Source organism: Salmo trutta, unplaced genomic scaffold, assembly GCF_901001165.1.
Source record: "Salmo trutta unplaced genomic scaffold, fSalTru1.1, whole genome shotgun sequence".
In the NCBI taxonomy this organism is placed as follows: domain Eukaryota; kingdom Metazoa; phylum Chordata; class Actinopteri; order Salmoniformes; family Salmonidae; genus Salmo; species Salmo trutta.
The window spans coordinates 1,267,694-1,274,486 of record NW_021823154.1 but is presented as its reverse complement, the minus strand read 5'-3'; positions in this window follow the sequence as shown (position 1 = coordinate 1,274,486).

Sequence of the window (6,793 nt, the reverse complement as noted above, 5' to 3'; positions counted from 1 at the left end):
CCGCTCTGCCACACTGTGACGACCCTCCCGCTCTGCCACACTGTGACGACCCTCCCGCTCTGTCACTCTGTGACGACCCTCCCACTCTGTCACTCTGTGACGACCCTCCCTCTCTGTCACTCTGTGACGACCCTCCCGCTCTGCCACACTGTGACGACCCTCCCGCTCTGTCACTCTGTGCCGACCCTCCCGCTCTGTCACTCTGTGACGACCCTCCCGCTCTGCCACACTGTGACGACCCTCCCGCTCTGTCACTCTGTGCCGACCCTCCCGCTCTGTCACTCTGTGACGACCCTCCCGCTCTGCCACTCTGTGACGACCCTCCCTCTCTGTCACTCTGTGACGACCCTCCCGCTCTGTCACTCTGTGACGACCCTCCCTCTCTGTCACACTGTGACGACCCTCCCGCTCTGTCACTCTGTGAAGACCCTCCCACTCTGTCTGCAGAATTCTTTCTCTTTGATCTTGTTTTCTTTAATAGGATGTCGGTGGGCGGAGCCGGAAGGGACGTCAGTGAAATGGGACACACCTGGGCTCGGCTGTGTCCCGGGGATAAATACACCTTTCCCCCATTCATTGAGGAGACTCTCTCCACCCAGACACACTGTTGTTTTTGGTTGTGGCATTTTGGGGCTTCGTTGTGTTCATTTGTTTTGGCACCTTTCAACAGCCCTCATTATCACCATCGGTGAACTCATCCACTCCCTTCCACTATTGACTACACACCCCATTGTTACTTGTATATAGTTGACTTTATTTAATAAATATGTTTATCTATATCTCCACGTTGTCTCCCTCTTTGTTACGGGCTATGAGCCGGTTCATAACAGTGTATCAGAATTAGAATATGAATTAGAGGTCGACCTCTTGACCTCGATTATTGGAGGACCAAAAAAAGCCGATACCGATTAATCGGCCGAATTGTTTTATATTTTTTTATTTGTAATAATGACAATTACAACAATACTGAATGAACACTTATTTTAACTTAACAAAAAAGAAACCCAGCCTTTTAACTTAACAAAAAAAGAAACCCAGCCTAAAACCCCAAACAGCAAGTAATGCAGGTGTAGAAGCACGGTGGCTAGGAAAAACTCCCTAGAAAGGCCAAAACATAGGAAGAAACCTAGAGAGGAACCAGGCTGTGAGGGTTGGCCAGTCCTCTTCTGGCTGTGCCGGGTGGAGATTATAACAGAACATGGCCAAGATGTTCAAATGTTCATAAATGACCAAGATGGTCAAATAATAATAATCACAGTAGTTGTCGAGGGTGCAACAGGTCAGCACCTCAAGAGTAAATGTCAGTTGGCTTTTCATAGCCGATCATTGAGAGTATCTCTACCGCTCCTGCTGTCTCTAGAGAGTTGAAAACAGCAGGTCTGGGACAGGTAGCACATCCGGTGAACAGGTCAGGGTTCCATAGCCGCAGGCAGAACAGTTGAAACTGGAGCAGCAGCACGGCCAGGTGGACTGGGGACAGCAAGGTGTCATCATTTTACATTTACATTTAAGTCATTTAGCAGACGCTCTTATCCAGAGCGACTTACAAATTGGTGCATTCACCTTATGATATCCAGTGGAACAACCACTTTACAATAGTGCATCTAAATCGTTTAGGGGGGGGGGGTTTAGAAGGATTACTTTGTCCTATTCCAGGTATTCCTTAAAGAGTAGTCCTGAGGCATGGTCCTAGGGCTCAGGTCCTCCAAGAGAGAGAAAGAAAGAAAAAGGGAGAATTAGAGAGAGCATACTTAAATTCACACAGGACACCGGATAAGACAGGAGAAATACTCCAGATATAACAGACTGACCCTAGCCCCCCGACACATAAACTACTGCAGCATAAATACTGGAGGCTGAGACAGGAGGGGTCAGGAGACACTGTGGCCCCTTCCGATGATACCCCCGGACAGGACCAAACAGGCAGGATATAACCCCACCAACTTTGCCAAAGCACAGCCCCCACACCACTAGATGGAAATCTTCAGTCACCAACTTACCATCCTGAGACCGAGTACAGCCTACAAAGATCTCCGCCACGGCACAACCCAAGGAGGGGGGCGCCAACCCAGACAGGAAGACCACGTCAGTGACTCAACCCGCTCAAGTGACGCACCCCTCCCAGGGACGGCATGGAAGAACACGAGTAAGCCATAATACATCAATAAAATCATTTTAGTCTCAAATAAATTATGAAACATGTTAAATTTGGTTTAAATAATGCAAAAACAAAGTGTTGGAGAAGAAAGTAAAAGTGCAATATGTGCCATGTAAAAAAGCTAACGTTTAAGTTCCTTGCTCAGAACATGAGAGCATATGAAAGCTGGTGGTTCCTTTTAACAAGAGTCTTCAATATTCCCAGGTAAGAAGTTTTAGGTTGTAGTTATTATAGGAATTATAGGACTATTTCTCTCTATATGATTTGTATTTCATATAGCTTTGACTATTGGATGTTCTTATAAGCACTTTAGTATTGCCAGTGTAACAGTATAGCTTCCGTCACTCTCCTCACTCCTACCTGGGCTCGAACCAGGAACACATTGACAACAGCCACCCTCGAAGCAGCGTTACCCATGTAGAGCAAGGAAAACAACTACTCCAAGTCTCAGAGCGAGTGGCGTTTGAAACGCTATTAGCGCGCACCCGGCCAGCTAGCTAGCCATTTCACATCGGTTACACCAGCCTCATCTTGGGAGTTGACAGGCTTGAAGTCATATACAGCGCAATGCATTGCAAAGGGCTGCTGGCAAACGCACGAAAGTGCTGTTTGAATGAACGCTTACGAGCCTGCTGCTGCCTACCATCGCTCAGTCAGACTGCTCTATCAAATCATAGACCTAATTATAACATAATAACACACAGAAATTCGAGCCTTAGTTTCTGGATTCGACCATATTAATGACCTATCATCTCGAAAAGAAAACGTTTTTCCTGTCAGTGAAATATGGAACCGTTCCGTATTTTATCTAACGGGTGGCATCCCGAAGTCTAAATATTCCTGTTACATTGCACAACCTTCAATGTTATGTCATAATTACGTAAAATTCTGACAAATTAGTTCGCAACGAGCCAGGCGGCCCAAACTGTTGCATATACCCTGACTCTGCGTGCAATGAACGCAAAATGACACAATTTCACCTGGTTAATATTGCCTGCTAACCTGGATTTCTTTTAGCTAAATATGCAGGTTTAAAAATATATACTTCTGTGTATTGATTTTAAGAAAGGCATTGATGTTTATGGTTAGGTACAGTCGTGCAACAATTGTGCTTTTTTCGCAAATGCGCTTTTGTTAAATCATTCCCCGTTTGGCGAAGTCGGCTGTCTTTGTTAGGAAGAAATAGTCTTCACAGTTCGCAACGAGCCAGGCGGCCCAAACTGCTGCATATACCCTGACTCTGTTTGCAAGAGAAGTGACACATTTTCCCTAGTTAAAAGAAATTCATGTTAGCAGGCAATATTAACTAAATATGCAGGTTTAAAAATATATACTCGTGTATTGATTTTATGAAAGGCATTGATGTTTATGGTTGGAGCAACGTGTTCCGTAAGCGATTGTATTCAAAGCAGGACAGGCTAGATAAACTAGTAATATCATCAACCATGTGTAGTTAACTAGTGATTATGATTGATTGATTTTTTTTTATAAGATAAGTTTAATGCTAGCTAGCAACTTACCTTGGCTTCTTACTGTATTCGCATAACAGGCAGGCTCCTCATGGAGTGCAATGTAAAGCAGTTGGTTAGAGCGTTGGACTAGTTAACCGTAAGGTTGCAAGATTGAATCCCCGAGCTGACAAGGTAAAAATCTGTCATTCTGCCCCTGAACAAGGCAGTTAACCCACCGTTCCTAGGTTGTCATTGAAAATAAAAATATGTTCTTAACTGACGTGCCTAGTTAATAACACCTTATTATAGCCTTATAATTTCTAATACATTTCAACAGGTTATATGGTTTCTGAGTGAAATCATTTAGTCAAACCTTTAATCATATAATTTCCATTACAATCCTCCCTATTAGCTAAATATTTCACATACACTATAACACATCTATTTTTATTGGATTCAGAAATTTCACACAAAATCAAACTAATTCAGGACATCAAAGAAAACAAATGCATATACTGTCAACACATACTTATCGATGACTGTTCGAAGCCTATCTCCAATCATAACTCTTCAGATTAGGATTTTTGTTATGACCTTCCTTTAAAGAAACAGTCTTCCTAAACACTAAAGATGGTCTCATCTAACATGGGCTCCTCATAATTGAATGAATCCTCCACCAGGCTCAGCGGCAGATATTTGTCGTCCCACTGGTCTGAACTTGGAATTGGTCCGTATCTCACCATCTGCTCCGTTATCGATCTCTCCAGAACCCTGGAAATGAGACCTCTCGCACAAGGGACCAAACAACAACCACACAATACAAACACACTCATACAGGTGAAAGCAGCCCACAACACAGTGATTACAACATTGATCCGTCTGGAGCTGTGTTTATTTAAAAAATAACCGTACAGCAATGAACCCCAATCATTCTACATACCCCGCCCTTTTCTGCCAATAACATATCGAGAGTCAGTCTATTTTACCAGGTCATGAGGGAGGTGGCGGATAATTGGTCAGAGAACCCCTTTACTGCATCCCCGTTTTCACTCATGAATCTCTGTTGATTATAATAGATGTCATTAATCCAATGATGTCATTAATCCAATCCACATGTTTATTTACTGTCAACTACCAAAAGAATGTAGTGGTAAAGTCTTCACCCATTTGATTCACAGCTTTGTATTCATCTGGAACTTCCCTGAGGACGCCAACAGCATCATTCTAGGCAAAGCTACTCCCATACTGGTCAAAACTCCCCCTGTGTCTACTTTAGCCTCCTATAACTGGCCTCTGATGACTAACTCGACCTGGTTGGACCAATAACCCCGGGGCGCAATTTCCTAACCACCCTTTTTGGTCATTTCTGTCGTTTGCGTCCTTTACTGGTACTAGCCCACCCTACCTCAGTTATAGTTGCTGTGAGGTTAAGAATTTTCTCTGTACTTCCAAACCTGTCAGTCACATTAACGATTGCATTACAGCCATTAAATTCATCTAAGTTCTCGGTGCCATTCTTGTATCTATAACACTGGTACTCATCAGGAGTTAACCTGTTAGGGTATAGGGGGCAGTATTGAGAATGTTTTGAAAAAGATGTGCCCATTTTTAACTGCCTCCTACACCTACCCATTAACTACAATATGCATATACTTATTATATATGGATAGAAAACACCCTAAAGTTTCAAAAACTGTTTGAATGGTGTCTGTGAGTATAACAGAACTCATTTGGCAGGCAAAACCCTGAGACAGATTCTGACAGGAAGTGGATACCTGATGTGTTGAATTGACTTTGAGCCTATGCCATTGAAAAACAAAGGGGGTGAGGTATATTCTGGCACTTCCTATTGCTTCCACAAGATGTCCCTAGCCTTTACAAAGTGTTTTGAGTGTTCTACAGTGACATCTGACCGAATAAGAGCCATGGAACGTGATGGTCCATTATTCACCCTGGCGCGCGATTTGATGGTGGGTACTCTCATTCCGAAACGTTTTAAAAGAAAACCCAATGGTCCGCCTTGAATTTTATTCATGTTCTGGTTAAAAAAGGCCCTAATGATTTATGCGATACAACGTTTGACATGTTTGAACGAACGGAAATATATTTTTTCCGTTCTTGAAGTGAAGTGAAGTCCGGCTGGCTTAGATCATGCGCTACAACACGGAGGTTTTTCGACATAAATGATGAGCTTTTTTGAACAAAACTACATTCGTTATGGACCTGGGACTCTTTGGAAGTGACATCTGATGAAGAGAATCAAAGGTAATGGATTATTTATATAGTATTTTCGATTTTAGATTCCTCCAACATGGCGGTTAGTCTGTATCGCGATGCGTATTTTTCTGGCGCAGTGCTCAGATTATTGCAAAGTGTGATTTCCCAGTAAGGTTAATTTAAAATCTGACAAGTCCATTGCGTTCAAGAGATGTAAATCTATAATTCTTTGAATGACAATATAATATTTTAGCAATGTTTTCTAATATTAATTAATTATTTTGTTGTCATGACTTGACTGCCGGTATTGGAGGGAAACGATTTCCTGAACATCAACGCCATAGTAAAACACAGTTTTTAGATATAAATATGAACTTGATAGAACTAAAAATGCATGCATTGTCTAACATAATGTCCTAGGAGTGTCAGCTGATGGAGATTGTAAAAGGTTAGTGCATAATTTTAGCTGATTGTATGGTTTTGGTGAAGCCTGTCTTTGAATCGACAATGCATTGCACACCGCTATTGTCAATGTACTCTCCTAACATAACCTAACTTTATGCTTTCCCCGTAAAACCTTTTTGAAATCGGTAAACGTGGTTAGATTAAGAAGATGTTTATCTTTCAAAGGCTGTAAGTTAGTTGTATGTTTGAGAAATTTGAATTTGTACATTTATTTGGTTTCAAATTTGCCGCTCTTGAAATGCACCTGCAGTTGATAGGGTGCGCCACGGGGGGAACGCTAACGTCCCAGGTAGCCTCAAGAAGTTAAAGTGAACCGAGGTAGGTTGGCCGAGTACTTCAATCTGGCCCACCCAATCCCTGTAAAGTTATTTGCTTTCCTAGGGAATTGTTTAATGTTTACCTTAAATCCTACATCTTCTGATCTTCTTTGCCTCTTTATTCTATAAGTCACTCATCATTGTATTATATAGTTTATCTTTTACTTCTTCTCAATGACAACGGT